General features: G+C 42.6%; 1 pseudogene; it reads right to left on the bottom strand.

Annotated features, from left to right (window-relative positions):
• Nucleotides 1-824: 824 nt before the first annotated feature.
• On the bottom strand, nt 825-3,929 carry LOC112588086 (uncharacterized; annotated as a pseudogene).
• Nucleotides 3,930-25,585: the final 21,656 nt, after the last annotated feature.

The following is a 25,585-nucleotide window of genomic DNA, read 5'->3' on the forward strand; positions in this document are numbered from 1 at the left end:
TTATAAATTGACTTTTCGGATTACAGTATTAATTTGATTTTTCAGAGTACGCTTTCAAATTGACTCTTCGGAATACGCTATTAAATTGACTTTTCGGAGTACACTTTTAAATTGACTCTTCTGACTATAGATTTTTTAGTTGACTCTGTTGAGTACGTATTTTTTAATTAACTCTTCGGAGAGAAGAGAAGAGAAACATTTTATATTTTATTTAAAAAATCGTAATTTTTGCAGAAAACTGATTGATGAAGAAAAAATTAATTCACGACCTCAACGAAGATCTTAAAAAAATTACTGCAAGAAATGAAGTTGTTGTTATTATATACCATATTGTACAATATTAAAACATACGCGCAATAATTATCTATAATTTGCATATATGGGCGTTTATGTAATTATAAGTAATATAAAAGTCATGACAAATTAATGTGGCCGCGTGTTATCTCTGTCGCGTCATTGCTAGAAATCGTCCGAACTCTCGAAATTATTTTCTTCCCGAATTATGAATATAAAACAATGTGGAAAGGAAAACAAGGGGGTTAAAGGGGAGACGGCGACGTCTACATTACGATAACATCGCTGCTGCCAGGCTTCGTCGCGATTGTCTATTCGCTGGTGGTGAGACAAAGACCGATTCTTCGTTTTTATCTAACTAATCTAGCTCGTTCGTGAACATAGCACAGAACAGAACCAAATAATTATGGACATAGCACGGAATAGTACCAACAAATCGTGGACATTGGCTTAGTAGTTTATGTCCATGAAAAATGGACCCAGTTGGCGCTTCGAATCAGCCAACTTTTCCATAACGCTGTAAATGCAGCCATGCCCGCTCTCAGGCTTCTCTCTGCCATTATATACAACCAGTTGAGTTTATTTAATAAGATTTGATGACCGAATGAAAACGTCCTTCAGAGATTAACGAGAAATTTATCTACACACGCGTAAAGTCATTAAAATACTTGTAAAAACTCATCCGATTTCTCCTCTTAAATAGTACATACATTCTCTATGTCATTTATCGTGAGAATTCCTGCGCAATATGTTGCAGTCGCGATATCACCGTAAATGATCAGTCCATTTCATTAATATCACATACAAAGGGCTTTCAGAACAGTCTCTTTTGTGAAATGTAAAACGCAGGCGAGGAAGAACGCGAAGGCCAATGCAAGTAATATTTTATCGGTGACTTCGCATTTATCATATTTTCCTAAGAGCTTTCTCGATTGCACTATCACTTGCTGTTGATGTTCCAGCTAGTTTCTCGTGTTATCATCTTTGTCAGAGGATGTTACTGAAACAAAACAGCAAAATCGGTAGAATCGTAATAATTATTCTTAAACAGACAATATAGAGGGTGCACGATTTATTTGAAGACATTGAAATATCTCGAGAACTATGCATTGGATAAAAAAAAGTGGTTAATGAAAGTTGTTAGTCTCGAAGGGGGACATCCAATGATACCAAACTCGACCTCCCACCCCACCCCCTGGGGGTGGGGGTTGGCGGCAACTTTGAAATCTTAAATGGAAACCCCCATTTTTTATTACAGATACGAATTCTACGCCACAAAATACATAAATTTTGTCCGAAACTTTTTTTTTGATTCGTGATAGATGGCACTGTAATCGCAAAAAATTATATTTTCCGCAATTCTCCAGAAATGATCATTGGATTGAGAAATAAAAAATACCTGTTCAATATTTTTGAAGGACATCATAAAAGTTATTCCCCCCCATCCTCTCGGGGTAGGGTGGGTGATAACGTTCAAATCTCAAATGGGGACCCACATTTTTCATTGCAGAATTAGATTGTACATGAAATTTTTATTGAAACAATTTTTTTCATTCGTGATAGATAGCGTTGAATTTTTCCGAGAAACTACTTTTAGCGTTACACAGGAACAACGACGAAGACGTAGTAGTTTTATGTTCCGTTCGGGTGCTTTTTTAATGTGAGTCCCTTTGCCTCTCACAGATCGGGGTGCTTTTTTAATGTGAGTCGCCTTGCCTCTCACTGTTCAATTAATTAGAGTAAGTGTTCGAAATTTTTACCTTCAACTTCAATACACTTATTGATCCTCTTTTCAAATGACTGTACACAGGATAGAAACATATCTGCGGGAGTTTCAGCGCAAGCGTTTCTTATGCGTTCTACCATGTTTTCACGAGTTGTTGGCACTTGTTGATTTAAAAATATTGAACAGGTATTTTTTATTTCTCAATCCAATGATTATTTCTGGAGAATTGCGGAAAATATAATTTTTTGCGATTACAGCGCCATCTATCACGAATCAAAAAAAAAAGTTTCGGACAAAATTTATGTATTTTGTGGCGTAGAATTCGTATCTGCAATAAAAAATAGGGGTTTCCATTTAAGATTTCAAAGTTGCCCCCAACCCCCACATCCAGGGGGTGGGGTGGGAGGTCGAGTTTGGTATCATTGGATATCCCCCTTCGAGACTAACAACTTTCATTAACCACTTTTTTTTATCCAATGCATAGTTCTCGAGATATTTCAATGTCTTCAGATAAATCGTGCACCCTGTATAGTGAGGCGATAATAATAAATAATAATTTATCTAACAAAGGGAAATTGCATGGTGCAGAAGTAATCCTTGCGGTGGTAACGCTTTTTTTCAAGTGATTCCTAAGATTTGAAGGTCATCTTTGTTTTTTTTATGGAATGCTGTTTCTGAATTTATTTTTTGATAACAGTTATTAGAAGAAATGCAATAACCTATAATAAAGAATGATTCCAAATCAGTTATGATACAAAAAACATTTTAATAAATTTTATTACATTAAAACATTTTATTTAAAAAATAATTTAGGAAAAAACGATAAAGGATTTAAATTTTTAAAGCTTAGTTTACTTAGAAAATAAAACTTTACTACTGTAAGACAATTGTTTCAGTACCATGTATTTTCTGTTAAATATTTTTCTATTCTCATATCTCATATATTCAAGATATTTAAGATAAGATAATAGTTACTGCTTCATTCTGCATGATAGATGTCTAATAAATTCCATATTTTTATGAAATGATTCAAAAATATAGTACGTACACAATATGTCTAATGTATCAGCACTTCTCTGAGTTGTCTCAGCTAGATGCCTTACGATGCTGAATAATTTGTCTGTGATTTGGCTAGAAGAATCTGTCAAACTTTGTTTGTCTCGTCGTTTACAAAGAGCATTTTGCCGCTCCTCTGGCAGGGAGAGCAGATTCTCTCAAACTAATTTATCTATGACACAAGTGCTAACGACATTAGCTTTGCGAAAGACCGCCAAGAATTTAATTGCTCCTTATAGCTCTCAACAATGGAAAACAACTGTCTTCTTTTTCTCATTTGATTCGGTTTCAGCGACAGACGCTAATCGCTCTATGGAGGATTCTAACACTGCAATTTTGGTCCTACCTTCGGCATTGAGTTTGTCTAACGCTTTCTACAGCTCAGTGCATTGTTATATGTCCTTCACAGAAAATACATGGTGATTTGTTATTTGGCTTATCACAATATAATTCCTAACATATTATTTATTATTGTAAACATGATCCTACTATTTATTATTGTAAAACATGATGTTAATTTTCTCTTCTTCTTTCCTTCTTCTTTTTCCAGAATTGATGTTAATCTAAAGTTGAGATTGAAGTTATATCTCATAGTTTATGAGATAAAATCGCATATATATATACATATATTTACTTGTATTAAAGCGTTCACTTGAAGATGATCCTTCACAATATCCTGACATATCCTGACAGTTCCACCGTGTAATTCTCAGAATCCATTTATGTGTATATTATTTACTCCTACGTGTCACTCCTCTCTGTATGCTACGTGGACAACAAAACTCTGGGGCTCAATTATTTGGTCTGTTCTTTTCAGCTGCATCAGGGGTACAAACTCCCCTCTTAGAAACCGAGGGTCTTTAGAGCGCCACCATGATACGTACCGGAACTGGTGGAACTAAAATGGGTCACGTGATACAGAGTGGGGATACGCGCTACATTTAAATCCAGTACACATATATATAAATATAAGGCCTGTTCTTTTTCGCTGCACTGCTGCACTGATGCAATAAGTTAGAGTGAAACAAATATATATTTCTCATTCTAACTTATTGCATCAGTGCAGTAGTGCAGCGAAAAAGAACAGGCCTTATATATAAATATATATATTAAGCGTGTAATAACCCATATAGCACAAATCTTAAAAGGATGTTTTAAGAACGTTCTAAGGACATTCATACATCCTAAGAACGTTCTAAGAACATTCTTTGAAGATTTGGTGCTATCTGGGAAGTAATTTTGTATTTTTTTGGTAAAATTAAACAATACTTGTATGTTGTTATAATTTCATGAAGCAATGTATGCGAGAGATGGTAGATGATATTGGGTTGTTCAAAAAGTCATTGCAGTTTTTTCAGTGATTTTCCAAACTTAACTTTATACAAAGAATTAACATGAATCAATGAACGCAATAACATGATAATGAACGCAAGCACTTTGTGAGAAATAGTTCAATATATCACATACATTATTTCATGAAATTATAATGACATAAACATACAATTATTCCATTGTACCTGAAAACAAAGAAATTAATTATTATTCAACTCAATATATATTTTTTGTGATGTATGTATGTGTGTATAATAGGGTTCGCAAATTTTATTGAAATAAGCAGTATACAATTTTCGTTTTATAAACATATTATATATATATATTTTTTTAGTTACAATGGTATATATATATATGTAGTTTAATGAAATTATTTACAGTTCAATGAAAAATAATTACAATAAATTTTATGCATCAAATTTTTTCCGTCCCACTTGCAGACTGCAGACTGTCAGGTACTTTTTTGCCATATATCTGGTGTGGTTAAAAAAATTTGATGCACTAACAACCTGCACCATATATGTGCATCACTGCACATAAGCATTCATACACTCACTCTTAACATCGATCTACAATAAGATAGTCTAAAAGCGTATAAAAGAGAGACGTCTTGCTTTTAATATGTCTTTTAATATAAGTCAAATGTGTTTAAAACATTTGTGCTATCTGAGACCTTAGGAAAGATTAACGAACAACGTGAAATAATTTAAACCGATTTACATATTTACATATAAATATTTACTTACAGAAATAGAAATATTTTATCTCCACACGCTCTCTCTTCTTACTTGGCTCTTCTTCCTGTAAATAACCTGTAAATAACTTGAAAATAACCTGTAAATAACCTGTAAATAACCTGCAAATAACTTGAAAATAAACACCTCTCACTAAATTAATGATCACTTGCTATCACTTGCTATCGCACAAAATGCACAAAATTCCTACTACTCCAGAAAACTGGTAAACAGTAAGTGTCCAATATGGCATCCGACGAGCGGTAGTGGGGAACCACTGTGCTGCCCTCGGCCTACGTACCGAAAGAATAAGCGAACTAATCACTTCCTTCACCTCTAAAATACGAGGAGTTTGTACCTCCTGAGCTGCACTGCGGTCACTGCGAAACTAGTGCAATAAGTTAGAATGAGATAACTATATTTTTTCTCACTTTAACTTATTGCACTAGTTCAGTAGTGCAGCTAAACAGAACAGACCACTTGAAAGCGTACATTCGTGAACTAAAAAGTATGTGCACCGATTTTTTGTTGACTTCGGAACGGGCTCCAATTTGAGAAGAAAGACAACCACTGCTTCATACGTCAGCGCTGTCACTTATTACGAGAGCAGAAGGATGGCATATACGAGTGTCAAATAAGTAGTGATTGTGGCGTAGACACAAATGTCTTGGAGACTTTGAGTTATAATTGAAGAAATGAAGAAAACAAATAGTGATTGTGAAGAAAAGTGGCAAAAGGCTTCATAAAATTTGTAAAACAGTATATCAAAGGAGAGTATTAATTGTCTAATAATATTTTAAGTGAAAAATATTTTTAAATTTGAGTGTAAGTTAAAAAAGTTATAAACCATAATTTCTTTAATGTTAATAAATTTGTCATCGAAGTTGAATGAATATATATATAATGCTATTATTTCCATAGGTGAGGAATTATATTATTGTGTTCAGCAGAAGTAAGCAGCAGACCAAATTGAGTGATATGAGTATCTTGTTAAAAAAATATCACTCGACTTGGTCTGCTGCTTATTTTTTATGAGCGCAATAACATAGTTTTCTACCTATATAAATGATAGCATTACATACATATTCATTTAACGTCGATGGCAAATTTATAGCTATAAAATTATTAACATTAAAGAAATTATGGTTTATAACATTTTTTTAACTTATACTCAAATTTAAAAATATTTTTCACTTAAAATATTATTAGACAATTAATACTCTCCTTTGATATACTGTTTTACAAATTTTATGAAGCCTTTTGCCACTTTTCTTCACAATCACTATTTGTTTTCTTCATTTCTTCAATTATAACTCAAAGTCTCCAAGACATTTGTGTCTACGCCACAATCACTACTTTTTTGACACTCGTATATGCCATCCTTCTGCTCTCGTAATAAGTGACAGCGCTGACATATGAAGCAGTGGTTGTTTTTCTCCTCAAGTTGGGGCGCGTTCCGAAGTCAACAAAAAATCGGTGCATATACCTTTTAGTTCACGAGTGTACGAGGGCTGCGTTCCGATATTCACTGCTAGTATTGAAAATATATACTTTATGTATTATAGATTTTCAGTACTGGCAGTGAATATCGGAACGTAGCCCTGATATGTCGCATGCGACAATTGTCACAGGGGCTCGATTCCTGACGGCGTGCAAATGAGATGCGCATACGAAAATCTATATTATATGTAACGTAAACTGTACATTTTCGCATATGCATCTTAAGCCAGCGGCACACGGTGCTTGTTTTCGTGCTGGATTGCTTGCTGGATGAAAATACTGCGTTCTGATTGGTACATTTCTGAAGATGGATGGAAATACACCAATCAGAACGCAGTATTTTCATCCAGCAAGCAATCCGGCACGAAAACAAGCACTGTGTGCCGCTGGCACACACACGCTTTACTTGCACGCTGTCAGGAATCGAGCCCCTATGACAATTGTCGCATGCGACTCGAGAGCGGTGTTGTCGCTACTGTCAGAAGACTCTTAATCAATAGAGAAAAAGCGATAACAAGAGCGGGAATTTTTCTCCACATGACGATTAATAGAGATGGATACAAAAAGCAGACATAATATTGATAGATATGGAAGCAAGTAACTTACTTCTACAGATGCATCTAATGCTGAAGATCTTTTTGGATGATGGTATTGCTCTACGATACCAATAATATTGTCAGCCTGTCTTCTAGTTAATCGAAATAATTTTATGAAGTGGTTTTCTGGAAGTTCAAATGGAACTTCTCGGGTTCTGAAATGTCTCCCATTTCTTTGTACATGTCTTTCTGCTTCAGTAAGCATATCAGCACCAATAATATTTACTATATTGGCCATATTAACCAACTTCTGTAACAAAATTATTTAAGAGTATACGTTCGAACAATGTGTATAACTAACATGGGATGTTTCCAAAACTTACCTTATTCAAAATGCAATAACATAGGCAACAATATAGGCTATGTTCTGATATTCACTGCCAATACTGAAAATATATAGTTTGTGTCACGTAAACTATAAATTTTCAGCGCTGGCAGTAAAGTTGGGTAGATCCAAACTTTTGAAGTTAGGAATTAAAGCTTAAGGCCGATTTCTCTTAGTAATAAATAAGATAAGCTAATAAGAAAAATTATTTAGGCACATATATACGTTTTCACGCACGTTTCGATCTAGTTTGGCAAAATGTCCGACAACGAAGAATATGTTGCTGACACTGCTCAGGTAGAACAGAAAATCACGATGACATCAAAATGACATCAAAATGGTGAGAAAAACTCTTTTTCTCATCATGATTCGGTCATTTTCTTGTCATTTTGATGTCATCATGACTTTTTGTTCTACTTGGGTGACGACGAAGTTTTAATAACAATTATACAAGCAAATCCCTGTTTGTATGCAAAAGATAATAAATATTATAAAAATCACAACATAAAGGAAATGAAATGGGAAGTGATTGGTAAAGCTTAGACCAAATAGCTAAAAGTTTATTACACCTATTATAGACCCGGCCTAATGAAAACATATAATAAGCACAAATTAAATTAAGTAAGAAAGAGATATGTATTAGTATAGTATAAGGAGGTATTAAATATATGTACCTTCCATCATTTTTGCCAAGAGTTTCATTGTATTTAACACCAGTCCACCAGTCATCTTTAACTCTTTGCACTTCGCGCGTTTTCTTATCACTACTCTGGCAACTCCGGCAGCACTTTTGCAGTGGAGCGTCTGGGAAAGAGAAATTTTACTTTGAACAGAAAAAATTACAAGTGCTTGTAATTTCAAAAAGGAACTAGAGGTATTGATGTTAATACTAGAATGTCTCCACAGCGGAGCCACCGGAGTTACGAAATAAATGATGGATGTCTCCACAGCGGAGCCAACGGAGCGCTAAGGGTTAAATTCAATTTTACCTAAAGTTATAAAATATTTATATAGAATCAGGATACATGATTCAAACAAAGATGAATTTTATTGGTATAAAATTATTTTATAAATAATAATTTTCTGCTGACCAACATATAAAACTGTAGGTCTTCGCTTTCGTTGATTTGGAACAGATACCTCACAGCGATCTCCAATTTTACATAGACTGACTAAACGTTCTTCTACCTCCTCACGTTTTTTCTCTTCTTTTTCTTTTTTTCTTCGTTTCTACTTTTTTTTCTCATATCTTCTTCATTATATTTTCCTACTTTGTTCTTCTCAAGAAATGCTTTGACAGTATCTACAATATAAAACATAATTATAGATATTTACCTTTTCACCCAAGTGTGGAAATGATACGTGAGATATCCTTTTAAAATACCACTTCCACTTTGCAGTCTTCAGAAAGAGATGGACGAGATGAATCATCAGTTGCAACAAATGCACAAGTTAATGTCCCATCGCATATATTTCATTTCTTGCTTTTCGTTTACATGTAAATAGCGATAATTACGAATATCGTGATCTTATATGTATATATATGTTTGTATAATAAATTATACAGTCTGTTTTGTCAAATATTTATTTCTATATACACCTTTCTCTTTTTAAATGCAAAATTGCAATTAAAATTTATCAATATACAGGTTAGGAATCATTTAAAATCCAACACACGTCGCAACCATCTCGATCAGCTGATTAAGTGCAAGGCTTGCTGCGGATTTGCTGCCAATTTGCTCTCGTGTCTTGTGCGCAAGTGTTGCTCAGTGTTTGGTGCCTATTTGGTGCTAAGTTATGCGCTGCAAAACTTGTGCGGTTTTTGCTGCAAATTTACTGCAAGATGCTCTGCAGCCAAGCCTTGTTGCACATTTGGTGGCAATTTGCCAGCAGAATTACAGAATTAGATAACATAAAGTTTGTTGCAAATTTGTTGCCTATTTGCCATCAAACTTGATGTCAACTCTCGCGCGGAATTTGTTCACTCAGGTTTGGCTATCTGGGAAGGTTTGGTGACTCATGATATTTATGTATGAAGTACAATACGTTTTATTTTTAATAAATTGTTTAGATTTACAATGTCCCAATTAAAAAAAAGAAAAGATTTAAAATTGATGTCAAAGAGGAATATCCGGAGAATCATTCAGTCAGAAATTCAAAGAAGTAGTGTTGTAAATTCACAAAGTGAACATGAGACTGGCTATAATATAGTAGACAAGACTGGCTATGATACTAATTAATTGTGATAATATTAATTAATAATGAAGATTACATTAACTTATTGTCTTTTAACGTGGAACCAAATAAACCTGCTAATCAAGATGATCCTGTTAACAATGGTGAAAAAGACTTCAAATGACAGTGATAATAATACAAAGGAAATATATAATTTCTCAAAGATAGAATATAAAAGTAAGAAAAGTAAAAATAATTGGCAAAATGATAACAAATGTTTTAAGGAGAAATTAGCAGAATGGGCTGTTGATGCTAATTTGCCTCATAATAAGTTACATGATTTAATGAATTTATTAAGAACAGTGAATTCATTGTCTGAACTACAGGATCTTCCTCAAAACCCTCGAACATTATTGCAGACTCCTCGACAAATATCCAAAAGAATTGTGACTCCTGGTGAATACTCCCACTTTGGTTTAGAAAATGGGTTAAAACATTTTTTACTTTCTCATACGCAAGATTATTTGACTATAAAAATAGCAATAAATATCGATGGTCTTCCCATTTCCAAATCTAGCTCCAAATATGTTTGGCCAATTTTAGGATCTCCTGTGGGAACTAATTATGTATTTATTATCGGTTTATATACAGGAGATAAAAAACCAGATTGTTCTAATGATTTTTTAGAAGACTTTATTAATGATACAAAAAATCATTATGAAAATGGTTTTAAATTTAATGACAAATTATATAAAATTGAAATAATAATGTTAGTATGTGACAGCCCAGCAAAATCATTTATATTAAATACAAAAGGTCATAGTGGCTATTCGAGCTGTTCGAAATGTCATATCCATGGAAAATATATAAAGAACAGGATATGTTTCCCAGATACAAAAGCGTATCGTAAAAAAGCTGATTTAGAAATGAGAGAATTATGTGATGATGATGATAATAATTCAAAATTAAGTGTCTTTTCTGAAATATCTGGCTTTGATTTGATCAATGATGTAGTTCTCGATTATATGCATATAGTGTGTTTAGGCATAATGAAAAAGTTAGTAAAAATTTTTGGTCAATGGAGATTTAAAGAATAGAATTGGGTATCAAATATCTGCGAATATCTCTCAGCGCTTACAAAATTTAAAGAAGCACGTTCCTGTTGAATTTGTTAGGAAGCCCAGAAGTTTAGAATTCTTGGCTGGTTGGAAAGCTACAGAATTCCGGCAAATATTATTTTATTCAGGACCTATAGTCTTCCATGGTTTATTGAAACGTAGTATATACTTAAACTTTTTAACCCTCTATATTGCAATGCGAATTTTATGTAACGAGAAGCTATTGTTGCTATATGGGACATACGCACACGAACTATTATTGCATTTTGTTAGTACTGCCATAAAAATTTATGGACCTGAATTTGTATCACACAATGTGCACTCTGTCTTCTTCATTTAGTAGAAGAATGCCAAAAGTTTGGAACTGTGGACAATTTCAGCGCATTTAAATATGAGAGCTTTCTTATGAAAATAAAAAATATGTTTAGAAAATTTGATAATGTAATTGGACAGTTGCACCGACGGTATATTGAAATTCAAACATTCTCACAAAAACCAATTAAAAACATAAAGCACCATAACTTTTTTGAACCTGTTATACATAGTGAACTTAAAGCACATCCCATGATATTGAATTGTTCCGGACCGTATTACCTTTCTGCGACTTGCGGCAATATTATTTTAAATAGTTCGTTGGACAAAGATGGATGCTGTGGATTACTTGATAATTCTATTTTAGAAGTGGAATTTATTATTTTCTCCGACATTGAGGGAAAATATTTTGTTATTGGAAAAAAATATAACACAGTAACGGATTTTTACTTAGAACCTTGCTCTTCATCTATTGTTGGAGTTTATGTAGTGTCTGATCTATTTAAAGAAATAAGACGGTGGCCGTTATCATCAGTATGCAAAAAATATGTCAAATTTCCTATGTTACATTGCCCAACAAAGTTTATGGTTATGTCTTTGTTGAATTCTGATGTTTAATAAGGTTAAATAATTTTTATTTGGTTATAATTATTCTATAAGTGTTTCGATGTAAAAAATTTAAGAATTAGTATAATTTGAATAATATTAGTAAAAAATTAATTAGTCAAAAATTAAAAAATAATCTTGATTTATATAAAATTAACATAAATTGTTTTTCTACATTTGGTCCTTAAAAATTAATATTTTTAATGTGTTTTAGATTATAATTATGACGGAGTTTGCAGTTGTTGAATTTGTCGACGGTGTTCAATTGGTTCCTAAACTTTGGTTACAAGATGATGGTACTTGTTATTGGCCAAAAATAAATAACCGGTCAAAATATTACAAATTAGTTGAAAATAGACAACTGTTTAATTCGCAATGGGAAAAATGCAATGTCATTTCAGTTCTAGCAAAAACTGGTGAATCTTATTGAATTTCGTTTTATATTGCTTTAAGACTATTTCACTATTTAGGCCCAGTTCCACAACTTGCTTTAAACTCCGTTTAAACGGAGTTTAAAGCAAGTTGTGGAACTGGGCCTTAGTATATATATTCTATTTGTATTGGTTATTACTTATTTCTAAATATGTAATTTCAGATACGTTTAAGAAAGGACTCGCAAAATTAAAAAAATCCGAAATCTTTACTGACATTAATACAGATATCGATGAAATAACTGGGAAAAAGAAAAGAAAAAGAATCCAAAAACAAATTACTTCTTCTAGTGACGAAAATTGCGACGAAAATATAGAAATGGAAAAATTTCCTTCGCCTCCAAAACAGGTTAATAATAAATGTAACAGCACTGTGTCTACATATTTTTCTTCGCTAAGCAGTCATCAATCCTCCTCAAAACCTTTGTGCCACGAAGCAATAAAAAAATTCGGAAGTAACAAAAATCAATCTTCCCATTGCTCATTATCTCAGTCTTCGATAAAATTTACTCAGCAAAGTGCGCAAAATCAGTTATCCGATACAGTTTCTGGACCTTTGTTCACGAATACTTCTAATTACTTTCTTGAAGAATAACGGCGTTCACCGTATCGTATACCAGTTACACATTCAGACACTTCTTCCATGAATATGCAAAGTTCATCCATTTCCGGAAGTAGTAATGTATATTGGCATGATCATCCACCGAAAAGAAATGTTTCTTATACAGATTCACATTATGGTAATTAATAACAGATTCATTATGTACAGAAATTAAGGAAACACCAAATATTAAATCCATACAAATCCATACATCATTTCAATTTCTACTTTTCTATTCTTTGTTTTTTATTTTGAAGTTATATCTAATTTATTTCACTTTTTTTAGGTGACAAAAGTATCACAGAACTAAAAACACTGATAGAAAAATCAGACAATTTTATACGCAGATGTTTCGCTGAAACAAAAATAGATATTCATAAAATATTAGAAAACCAAGAAAATAGTTTAGTTCGGCTCTCTACACTGGAAGGTCGTAATTTTGCTTTTGTTACACTTAATGACTATGTTTCATGTTTTCCTTTAAAAAGTGAAGATGATCTACAAGATTTAGAAAATAATCTTCTTTTACAAGATTTTCGATCTGCTTTGGTAAGTTAAAACCACAAAAAAACCCTACTTTCAATAATAATTAATTAATTACATTGCTTTGTCTTAGGCTATGTTCGGAGAGACACTATTACTAAGAACATGCAATATCTTTGTCCTCGTCGTCTATTGAAAATTGAATATGGACAGAACACACCCATAGCGCTAAATAGCGTCTCCTCGAGCGTAGCTCTAGTACAGGATTTTTCAATTGGTGCGGGTCGATGTTGGCAACCTGTGGGGGCTATGTTGTTTTGGCGGCGTCTGTCTAACCTGTTGTTTATTATTCAGTCACTGATGCCAAATCACCATGACAAGTTACACGATTGAGCAGCACGTCCAAATGATAAAACTTTATTATCAAAATGAGTGTTCATTAGTGCAAATGTTGCGCGCGTTGCGCCCACTTTACGGCAGACGCGGTGGCCCTTCAAAGTCGACTCTCCAACGTTTGGTGGCCAAATTCGAGACGACCGGTTCGGCAAACGATCAGCCAACACCCGTATGTCAAAGGAACGCCAGATCGGCTGAGAACATCGCCGCTGTAAGTGAAAGTGTGCAAGAGAACCCGAGGCAGTCAATTCCTCGCCGTGCACAAGAACTCGGCCTTTCGCAGGCTTCAACTTGGCGAATTTTGCGTCGGGACTTGAGCCTGCACCCGTACAAGATCCAACTGGCCCAGGAGCTCAAAATTAATGACCATAGACAACGCCGTTTGTTCGCTGACTGGGCTTCGGAGCATTTGGAAGAGGACTCCAATTTTGGCCGAAAAATCATCTTTAGCGACGAGGCGCATTTTTGGATGAATGGCTATGTTAACAAGCATAATTGCCGTATATGGCACGACGCCAACCCACACGAGGTTCAACAGGTAGCAATGCATCCACAAAAAGTTACTGTTTGGTGCGGATTTTGGGCCGGCGGCGTCATTGGTCCGTACTTTTTCGAAAACGACGTTGGTGAGGCCATCACCGTCAATGGCGAGCGCTACAGAACGATGATAACCAATTTCTTTTGGCTCAAATTGAACGATATCGACGTGGACGACATGTGGTTGCAGCAAGACGGCGCTACGTGCCACACAGCGGACGCCACGATGGACATTCTGCATGAACGATTTGAGGATATGGTTATCTCTCGCAGAGGTGACGTGAATTGGCCACCAAGATCGTGCGATTTGACTCCGCTAGACTTTTTCTTGTGGGGTTTTCTGAAGTCGCAGGTCTATGCCAATAAGCCGCAATCGACCGATGCCCTTAAAGTCAACATAACCCAGGGCATCGCTCAAATTCAGCCGGATCTATGCGGCAGAATCATTGAAAATTGGACCACTCGGATCCGTGCCACCGTGAGAAGCCGCGGCGGACATTTGAACGATGTTATATTCCACACATAATGGCATACATGGGCCTTTCAAATAAAAAAGAATTTTGTTAATACTTCACACACAGCTTGTTTTATTCCATTGCAACATCGACTCGCCCTTATTGAAAAACCCTATGCAAGCTACAATTACAGAACACAGATTGTATATTGGATCGTTATTTTTATTTATTACAGATAAAAATAATGTAAAAAAATGCGGTTTTTTAAATAATAGAATAATTTTTTATATTTAATTATTCCAATACTTTTGTATAAGATAATAATAATAAGAAATTACCATTTTTATATTTTTAAATGTAGATAGAGCAGCTGAGAAAAATAGGAGGCCGCAATGTCAAGGACACAGTTTATAATTTGATGAAAGAAGTATTTACTAATGATTTAGCAGCACGATTTTCTTGGCTTGGTCTTAAAAAGAAAAAGAAGTTATGTACTCTTCGTCTGTCAAGCATTCTTATAGAAGTTGTCCATTTGAATCACTCAACCACAAGAAAAGATATAATAGAGCATATGAAGGCATGGCTGAGACATGCACCTATGAGATATGTTAGAGAGTAAGTCCACTAATTTCTTTTCTTTTTTATTACAAGTTACTTTCTGTAAGTTTTGTTTTTTTTTTACTTTCACGTACCAAAAATATCCAAAAAGTATTTTGGATATTTTTGTTAGATGATTTAGCTATTTACCTATTATTTCTTACGCATTTTTTTCAAGCTATGTATGTTGCAAGATCTTTTCGCGATCACAAGTTTTTAATTAATGCCAATATTTCTTTCAGGTCTAATAGAAACACAGCCATACGAGAAGATACTATCGAGACAACTAATGACAATTAAGTACATTAATATTAATATAATTTCTTTATATTCCTTTGCTATTTATTTCTTTATTATTTTACTTTTTCAATATTTTTCATTAGCACTATTTTTCGTTCTTAGACACACATATATTCTCTCTACATATACAGACACAAACGCACTCGTACATACTGCTAAAGCTAACTTCTTTTTTATTAATCTAAATATTAAAAATGTGTTATCTAATGTTCCTTACATTTTCAAGTTTTATAGTATATTATTATTTTTAAGTTGATTATTCACGATGTTCAAAAATTTATTTGACGTTAATACATACTACATTAAAATATTTCAACGTTAATATAAGTCTAAAACAAATATTGTTATTAGAATTACACTATATATTTACGTTTGTATTTCCTTAAATTTAATTTTATATATGTAGTCTTCAGTTTTACAAAGATTCTTCAAAAGTGATATTTTTATTTTAAATAAATATATGTTCTGTTACATATGAATTTGTTGTTATATGATTGCAGACATACGTATATATATGTATGTATATACATTAGTAGTGACAATAAAATATAGAAAATATATTTAAAAGCATACTACTTTTATTTCTCTTTATTAAAAACTTATAGATATATAATAAAAATCTTTCTTTATTTATTTGTGGAAAGAATGAATGACATTTCTATAAAATCATTCTTAAAGTGTAATTTGCTAACAAAAAATGTATTATATATTCTGTTTATTAATTATAAATTTTACAGATCTATTTATTACATGACATTAAATTTTGATTATTTTTTCATATGTTACAGACAGCATAAAATCTTCAAGGTATACTCTGGGGACATCCTCAGGATGCTTTAAGGCCCTTTTTTTTTTTGGTAACGCAGGGGAAATCCATCATGGATACCCCCTCCCTTTGGGGAGGGAGGGGGGTTTATGTCGGACTCTTACCGACTAAAACCCCTGCGGGATGTCTACCTGTTGGGCCGTTGGGTGGGGAGTTAGGGGAACTGCTCCCGCATTCCCTCCCCAACCCCCCGGCCCCAGGGCTCTCCGGGAACCCCACGCCATCTATGTACCTCGCCCTGTCCCACTGAGGGAGTCCAGGGCGCGGTTCCCGGTGGGTTGCCCCACCGGGATTGGCCTTCTGGTCACACCTATTAGGAGGAAGGGGACATCCACCCCTCCTCCTTTGCCCCCCCCCCTCCTTGTCAGTCAAGGAGGGGAGGGCTTTGGGGGGAGCGGGCCCGGCCCCAACCAGGACACCACCCACCCTTCGCCCTACCTATCCGAACGCGCGGGGGGGACCAGGGGACTCTAGTCCCCCCCGCGCGGACGGTGGGGGCCCGAGGCGGCCGAGGAGTCCCCGACCCGTCGCTATCGACGGGCGAGTCCTCCTCGGCCGACGCCACCTCGGGTCCGCTGCCGATTCCTCCTCCTGGGGAGCGTCGACCGGAGCGTCGCCTCTTGCGACGCACTCTCGGTCGACGTCCCCACTCCGCGCCCTCCTTCTGCGAGATGACCTCTCTGCAGAAGGAGGCCGCTGCGTCCCACGCCTCCTCGCTCCCGCACATGGCCTTGATCATGCGCGGGAGCGAGAGCTCCCCCCTTCGGCACCTCACCGCCCCCTCGAGGACACGGCGCTCTCCGTCCCATGCCGAGCATGCGGACAGGGTGTGATGCGCCGTGTCCTCGAGAATGAGGCAGTGATGGCATCGAGTGGTGGGCTCCTTTCTTATCTGGTGCAGATACCGACCGAAGCAACCATGCCCGGTCAGCATCTGCACCAGGTGGAAAGTCATTTCACGTCCCCTCCTGCCTGCACCTCAGACAGGCAGGGGCGGACAGCCGCGGCCGTCTTGGGACCGGACACTTTCGGGTCGGACAACTCGTCCGCCCACTTCCGAAGTGTCCGATCCCTGGCCTGGAGTTTCAGGCCCTTCATGTCCCTGGCCCTTAGCGTCCCCTCCGCGCGGAGCTCCTTCACTCGCCAATAGAGGATATGCCTCTCGTCAGCGAGGAGCTCCACGGGAGGAACGCCGGCCAGGGTGGTCGCCGCCATGTATGACACGGTCCGATACCTTCGAATCGCCCTGATCAATACTGGCCTCAAGGCCTGCCGGAGGGAGCGTTTTCCCCTCCGGCAGACCAGGCTGGGCGCCCATATGGGCGCCCCGTATAGGGCGATCGAGAGCACGGCCGTGACATACAGGCGGCGTGCCATCCATCCCGGATCCCCCTGGGCGCGCATCAGGCTGGCGACACCCGCACAGGCCAGACCCGCCTTGCGCACCCGGGGGGCCAGGTTCCCAAAGTGGGGCCCGAAACTCCAACGGCTGTCCAACATCAGGCCGAGATACTTTATCGTCGGCCCGACGTGGACGTGGACGCCATCCACAAGGACCTGTGTCTCCGGGGGCGCCCCTCGACCTCAGCCGTAAAAATATATGGCTTCGGTCTTCTGGGGCGCCACCGAGAGACCAGGTCCTTTATGGTGCCCACCACCGATGCCAATGCCGCCTCCGTGCGGAGGCGGGCTTCCCCCAGTTCTCCCCCCCGGCCGCCACTAAGGTGTCATCTGCGTAGCAGATGACGTGGCAGCCTGGGGGAAGCGGAGTTCTCAGCACCCGGTCGAACGCGATGTTCCAGAGCAGGGGGCCCAGGACGGACCGCTGCGGAACACCGCGCTCCATGGTGCGCCGGCCCTGGACCCCGCCCTCCACTGGGAAGGCGAAGTCCCTGCCCCCGAAGTAGGCCGAAAGGATGCGCTGGAGATAGGCGGGCATGCCGTGATACACGAGCGCCCGCCCTATCTCCGGCCACGGCAGGGTGTTGAATGCGTTCCTTATGTCTAAGGAAACGGCAAGCAACACCCCGCCGTCCCTCTCCACGACCGCCTGGGTCAGGCCCCGGAGACATTGGACTGCGTCCAGCGTTGATCTCCCGGGCCTGAACCCAAACTGGCGGTCGTGGAGATTCGGCCCCTCCGAGGACAGGTGCTGGACGAGGCGGTCGGCAATGATGCGTTCGAGCAACTTGCCCACCTCGTCCAGCAGGCATATCGGCCTGTAGGCCGACGCACTACCGGGTGCTTTGCCCTCCTTGGGGAGGAGGACCAACTTGGCCCTCTTCCATTCTGGGGGGAATACCCCCTCCCTGAGGCACCCGCTCAAAACCCTGTTCGTGGCCGCGAATAGGTTTCCCTCGCCGAGTGCGAGGGCCCAGGCGCGGCCAGGAATTCCGTCGGGGCCAGGGGCTTTGCCCCTGACCCCAAGCCTCTTCCTGGCCCTATTGAGCTCCTCTGGACTGACCTCCAGGCCCTCGTCTCAATCTCCCTCCCCCATTTTTAGGGGAGGGATAACGGGTGGGCCCCCTTCTGCCCTCGGGGAGAGGGCATCCAGGAGCCCGTCGAGGGCCTGGTGGTCCATCTGCTCGGTCGGTGGGGGCGCCCAAGGGCGGACCTTCCCGGTCACCCTTTTGTAAGGGCGCCCCCACGGATCGTCGTCCAGGGAGCTCACCAGTTGCTCCCAGGCCGTTCGCTTTGCCTCGGCGATGGCGGCTTTCAGGGCCTTCCTCGCCCGGAAGTATTCCCTTTTTGCCTCCGTGACATCCCCATCATCCCGCCGGGCCCGTGTTAGCAGCCTCCTGGCTGCGATGGTGGAGCATCTGAGTTTGCGAAACTCCTCGTTCCACCAGTACGTTGCCCGGCGGGAGCGGGGGCGGGATCGGGGCATCGCGACGTCGCAGCACGACGTCACGATACCCACTATTTCCTCGGCCCCTTTGTAGGGGTCGGAGTCCCGCCCCCCTGGCACCTCTTCGAGGATGCCACGAGGACAGCCGCCCGAAACCTATTCTCGTCCAGTCGACCGAGGACCCATCTCTTGGGGAGAGGGAGTTCCCTCTCCCCGGGGCGGCGGATGAGCACCTGCTGGGGTTTGGGGAGGCGGAGGGTCCACACTATATGTCTGTGATCAGACAGTGATTCCCCCTCCGCCTCCACCTTCCATTCATGGAAGAACCCCGCGGCCGAGGGAGTCGCCCAGGTCAAATCAATGACCGAGGCTCCACTCCCCCCGGCCGCACGCAGGTGCTCTCTGAGCCTTTATTCATTAGAATGAGGCCCAGTCCCGCCGCCCAGCCGATCATGGTATCCCCCCGGCGGTCCCGTTGCCGGGAACTGCAACCCCACCCTTCCGAGTAGGCGTTGAAGTCCCTGGCAACTATGACTGGTCGGGGATGGCACCTTCGCACCAGCTCCCCGACCCTGTCTAGGACCGCCTTAATCGGGGTGGAACGACCGAGACCGGCCCTGTTCCTGTGGTGGGGAAGATATATCCCCACCACAATGATGGGCCCTCAGTCGACTGCCACGTACGAGGGCCCTGATTCCCTGAATGTACAGGGTGGGACCCCCGTCACAGGGTTTGCTACCAAGGCCACCGAGCCGTCTGGACCTCCGAACCAGTTCGCACTGCGAACCGGGATCCAGAACGGCTCGGTGACCACCACCAGCCCGGCGCCCAGCTCAGTCATCCTCTGCATGCAGAGGTCCTGAGCCTGGGCGCCGTGGCCGACGTTGGCCTGTAGGGCCCGGAGTGGCGTGAAGGTTACACCTTGCATGCCTCCTCCGGGCTGCCTACTTCAACCTCCCCCTGGTCACCCACCGACGGCTCAGCCTTCTCGGGTTCCCCGGGGGAGGTTTCGGCCGTGGTGGCTTCTTCAGCGGGTGCCTCAGCAGGTGCCTCCGCGGAGTGGCGGGGGGTCCCTACCTGTGCGAGTTCCTCCTCTCGGGAGTACAAGGAGAAATCGGCAACCTGGGGAGATGGGGGTGGCGTTCCCTCCATCTCCCCTTTCTCTATAGTAGTTGGGGGTGGGCCCGTAGGCTTCACCCTCCTTACCTTCAATTCCTCGTTTCCTGTTAGGAGGTCCAGGTCTCCTCTATCCTTTCTTTTCCTCCCGGCTGCAGCTGGTTGGGCCTCGCCCCATCCCTCTATACCTGGCGTTGCTTCCTCCCAGTCCAGGTCTATGAGGTCCCCCTCTTGAGTTGCAGCTGGGGCGGATGGCAGCAAGTCCGCAGCCTTCCCTTCCTTCTCATGGGGGGGGGTTGCTCCCTTCCCTTGGTTGCTCCGGCAGGGGCTGTGTCGATGCATCAGCGATGTTCCGAGCTTCCACCGCCTTTGCATCCTTTGCTCATCCTCTCTTCTTCCCCTTCCTCTTCTTGCCTGGGGGGGACCGCAGGCAGGCCCTCCGATCTTATGACCGAAGGGCCTGCCCGCCTCCGCGCAGACGGGGCAGTTGGCCGCCCACGGGCACCCCTTGGCATGGTGGCCGGGGGTACCGCAGCGATAACATAGATCGCTGCGGTCGACGGCGCTCGTGCACCGCTCGCGCACGTGTCCCGGTAACAAGCACCGGAAACACAGAACTGCGCGAGCGGGCAGCGCCGTCACCCCGGCCCGGGTCCACCCTACGTGGACCCGTTCCACGGCGGCGACCTTTGCGGCCGCCGCCAACGGACACCGCACCACCATTGCGCCCGTTCCCCGCTAGGTGATGCTCATCTCGCCCGGAGAAATTTCCTCGGGCGAGCACCCCCCAGCGCGGGCCACGGCGGCCGTCACTTCGTCGGCCCCGGTTGTCGCATCCAGGCCGGCAAGTTGCAGCGCTGCGACCTTTACCGGTCTCTGGATGCGAAAACCGGGGCCCATTTCCACCGCCAGCTTGCGGAGCTCGTCCGCAAGCCGGTCGGCGGATGCCCCGACGTTGAAGCCAGACACCTCAATCAACAACGCCCCGCTCAGGGCCCGGCGGACCTTCAGGGATGTCCCGATCCCTAGGTCCGCCAGGATGACGCTGCGCCTGGCCTCAACCATAAACCTGTTATATTCCCCCTCGGGACATATGACAGTGACGGCCGCCGAGCGCGGCGGCCTAGGTCTGCCCGGTCCCGCCACTGCGGCCCCCCTTCCCCCGGGTCCAGTCTTTGGAGGAAGAGGAGGAGGAGGGGTCGACTGACCGGCCGGGCCATTCGTCCTCCTCTCCTCCTTTCTCCTTCTCTGCTGCTTCTTTCTGCCGACCACCTGTGCCCAGGTTTCTTTCGGCTCCTGGCCAATATGGAGCGCCCACCTCAGCGCCTCCTGGGCAGAGTCCAAATCTGCGTCCATTAGGTCCTTGGCCGCAATGCTTTTGCCTCCTTCACGGGCCCTCTTTTCCTCCTCCTCTTTTATCATATAGGCCCTGATCTTCCTCCTCTTCTTATTTTCTTTCTTCCTCTCCTTCTTTCCCCTGCCCTTCTGTCCTTCAGGTGCTTCGGGGACTATCCTTACCTCTTTGGGAGGGGCCGCTTCCCGTATCCCACTCCCCTTTCCTGGTCTTGTGTAGGGGGTGGGTATCGAGGTTCCCGACGCCGCCGACGTCCCGACTCCCGGACCTGCGGCCACAAGGCGGTCGACCACGGCTCTGAGCCGGTCGACCTCCGCCTTGCAGCCGCAGTCCAGAAGCCGGGCCTCCATAGCAGCGTCGAGTTCCTTCTCCGCCCCTATCGTCCTCACCATGGGGGGAGGGGTTTCCCTCAGGTCCTCCATGGTGTCGTCCAGGACTGGGATGTCCAGGTCCTTCCTCCCTATTATAGTGGGTGTGGGAGTGGAGGGAGGGGTTGTGGCTATTTTCCTCTTCTTCTTCGTGCGCCTCTTAACCTTTTCCCTCCCCTCCCTTTCCTTCCTCCTCTTTTCCTCCTCCTCACTCATCACGGCCGACAACGACGAAGACGACCCCCGGTCACTTCCGCGTAGGTCAGCCTCCTCGACAAGACTGGTGGAGAAGAGGCAGCCGCCGGAGGATCCTTAGGAATCGACGTAGCGACAAGTCGCTTCGTCCATTCCAGCTCCTCCGCCAGCCGCCTGTTCTCATCTTCTTCAGCTCCTCTCGAAGCTCTTCCGCCTCCCTCTCAGCCAGGATAACATCCCTATCCTTCTCCCTGCTAGCCACCCTGGCCATCCGGGTGATGAGCACGGCCTCGGAGACCCCCACGGCGCGATTCAGCGCTCCCACGAAGGTCCCTTTAAGGATCTTGGACCTCCGCGAGACCAGCCGAATCGCGCCGAGGGCGCGACCTGCCTCCGAGGCCAGCTCACTCACCTTGCTTCCCTCAGGAGCCCCATAGCGGCACTGTCCCTAAATACCTCCTCCATGGGGCGTTTATCACCGAGGGACCGGAGCATCCCTGCGTCCAGTATCGCCTGGATCTCCTTCTCCAATCTTGCCCTCTCCGCCTTCTTCTTCTCTTCTTTTTCCGCCTCCTTTCTCTCCCTTATCCCAACGCCGTGACCGGTGAGGACGGGCCTACCGCGTCCCCTCTTCAGCTGTATGAGCACTGGACCCTCGGTGACGACGCATGAGCCGGCCCACCGGTGGTCCTCTCCGATGCCCCTTCGGCCTTCGCAGGCCTCGAGGTCCCAACATCCCGACTCCTGTCCTGATGTCCCCTCTTAGAACAGAGGGGACCAGGTTTCCCGGCCGCTAGTACCGGGTCTCCAGACCCTGACCCCTTCTTACTCCCTCGTTGGGTGGCCGCTCGTGTCGTCCTACCCGACGAGCTCACCTCGCCATTCCCGCGGTCAGGGAGGCGCAGTGTCTAGGACGGTGGTCGATCCTCTATAAGCAACCCTCCAGGGGCTAGGCCCCTGGAGTTTGCTTGCTCTACCTCCCCGGGGGGAGGGGAGGAGGCGCCTGCCATGCAGATTCCTACCACCTCTTTCCTCCCCTTTCCTACCTTCAAAAAATCACCCACCAAGGTGGGTGGTTGGTCTAAGGACGGGCTGCTACGCCCGTCCATTAGCGACCGTGAGTCCGAAGACTCAGAGTCCAAAGACTCGTTGGGTTTTGTTTTTATAAATTTGGAATCCATTTTGAGACCCACGAGTGCGGCAGGAATGGGCAACCCCGGGCAGAGCCCCCGCATTGCCCGGGGTAAGGCTAGCGTGTCCCCTGGGTTCGCCAGGTGTCCAGGGTGAGGAACCACTAGCGACAGGTCACGCACCTGCCATTCATTCCATAGGCGTGGCGATGCTTTAAGGCCCATTTATGGAAACTGTAACCTTTAACTTATGCTGCAAGAAATTGACCAATCGCAGTCAACTATTACAAGAATAATTAACTACGATTTATCAATTTTTTTACACCTTATGACATAGTTAAAAATTACGATCCCCATAAATTGGCCTGTACGATGTTCTTTGGAGCATGTGTTGTCTGAAATTAAAAACAAATTTTTACAAATGAATAAAAACGAAATGATAGATATCTGTGACGTATATGAAATATCTCTGTGATGTAAAAAGATATTGCACGGATATTTCTGTCACATCGCATTGCTTGTTACGTCACATGGATATTATTTTAGAATCACAGAGATATATTTTTGTGATGTGATAAAAAGCGGACATTCGGATATCCCTGTGATATCGCAATAACGTCACTTTACCATTTCAAGATATCCTTGGGATGTGGGATATCCTACATGAGATGTAACTGTAATATCATAGTGACGTCAGTAGTATGTGGGAAGATATGGCTTGTCAAAATATTCCCCCTCCACTCGACCCGCTGGCGCCACTAAACCACGCCCACCGGCGCCGGCGGGTCGAGTCGAGGGGGAATGTTTTGACGGGCCATACCTCCCCACAGGCAAAAACTAATCGACTTTTGAAATAAACAAATTATGGCCGACATTATTAGAGGAGTTGGCAATTCTGGCTCTTGATCAGCTACTTAATTTGCATATTGCATTTGCGGGGAAAAACTCTGTGGAGCTCTGCTGGATTCGAACCTGGAACCTCTGGCTCTTGAGTCACGCGCGTCTTACCACTACGCTACTGCTATACCCTGATGGAAACTAGTTATATAATTTACATACGGAAAGTATCGACGTTACAGGTTTTGAAAAAACTCTGTAAAAGACCTTGCTGCTGGATTCGAACCTGGGGGACCTCTGGCTCTTGAGTCACGCGTCTTACCACCGCGCTACCGCTATACCCTAATGGAAACTAGCTGTATCGTCTACATATGGAAAGTATCGACGTCACAAGTTTCGAAAAACCTTGTAAGGCTCTCTGTTGGATTCGAACCGGGGACCTCTCGAGTCAAACCGTCTTACCATCGTACTACTGCTGCTCTCTGGTAGAAACAGCCTTTACGACGTAGTCGTATAACGGGATGAGATGTGCGTGCGTGTGTGTGTGTGTACGTGGTCATCCCCACATGTATGTTCTCTGGAAAAATCCTGTAGAGGTCCTCCTCGGATTCGAAGAGTCCGTTGGCTTTTGAGTCAAGCGTCTTATACGCTACGCTATTGCTATATTCTGATGAAAACTAGATATATTGTATACATCCGTAGAGTATTGACGTCACGCGTGGAAAATTTCGAAAATTCTAAGCCCTACGGACTCGTGGCTCTGAAGCCCCAGCTCTGGAGGTGTGCGAGCGTGCGTGCACATGTTCGAGCAGCTAAGGATAATTTCGAAGATAAAAACTACTCAGCGATTGTTAGAATACGATACCTCCGGTCTATGTCTACCTCAATATTTTACCTGTGTGTATGTGTGTGTCTCTTCGCTTTCGAACTCGAAAAGTTTACAACAGGTCTTGTTACCGCGAATTGGAGATCACAGGGAAGAGAGAAGAGGCGGAAAGAAAGGAATATACAAAATTTTTATAGAATGAATCCACATTTTATTCTTATACATTTTTCTAATACAGGATTGAACCTGGTATATAGGGATATGATGATGATCTAGTGATTTACGGTTACATTGACAAAGGATTTTCTTATACATTCGTACAATTAGTTGATCGTTTCGTTCGCAATTATTGGTAAACAAATTTTTAAAGGCATTGAGGTTATAACCCCTGCACATAAAGTAAAGAAAAACACAACAATAATGGCCACAAGTCGTCGATAAGACACCCTGTAACTGACAAGGGGAGGACGCATCGACCGGGAAACGGTTTGGAACGAAACTTACGGAGTTA

This window comes from Harpegnathos saltator, unplaced genomic scaffold (assembly GCF_003227715.2).
Source record: "Harpegnathos saltator strain DR-91 unplaced genomic scaffold, Hsal_v8.6 scaffold59, whole genome shotgun sequence".
Taxonomy (NCBI): Eukaryota; Metazoa; Arthropoda; class Insecta; order Hymenoptera; family Formicidae; genus Harpegnathos; species Harpegnathos saltator.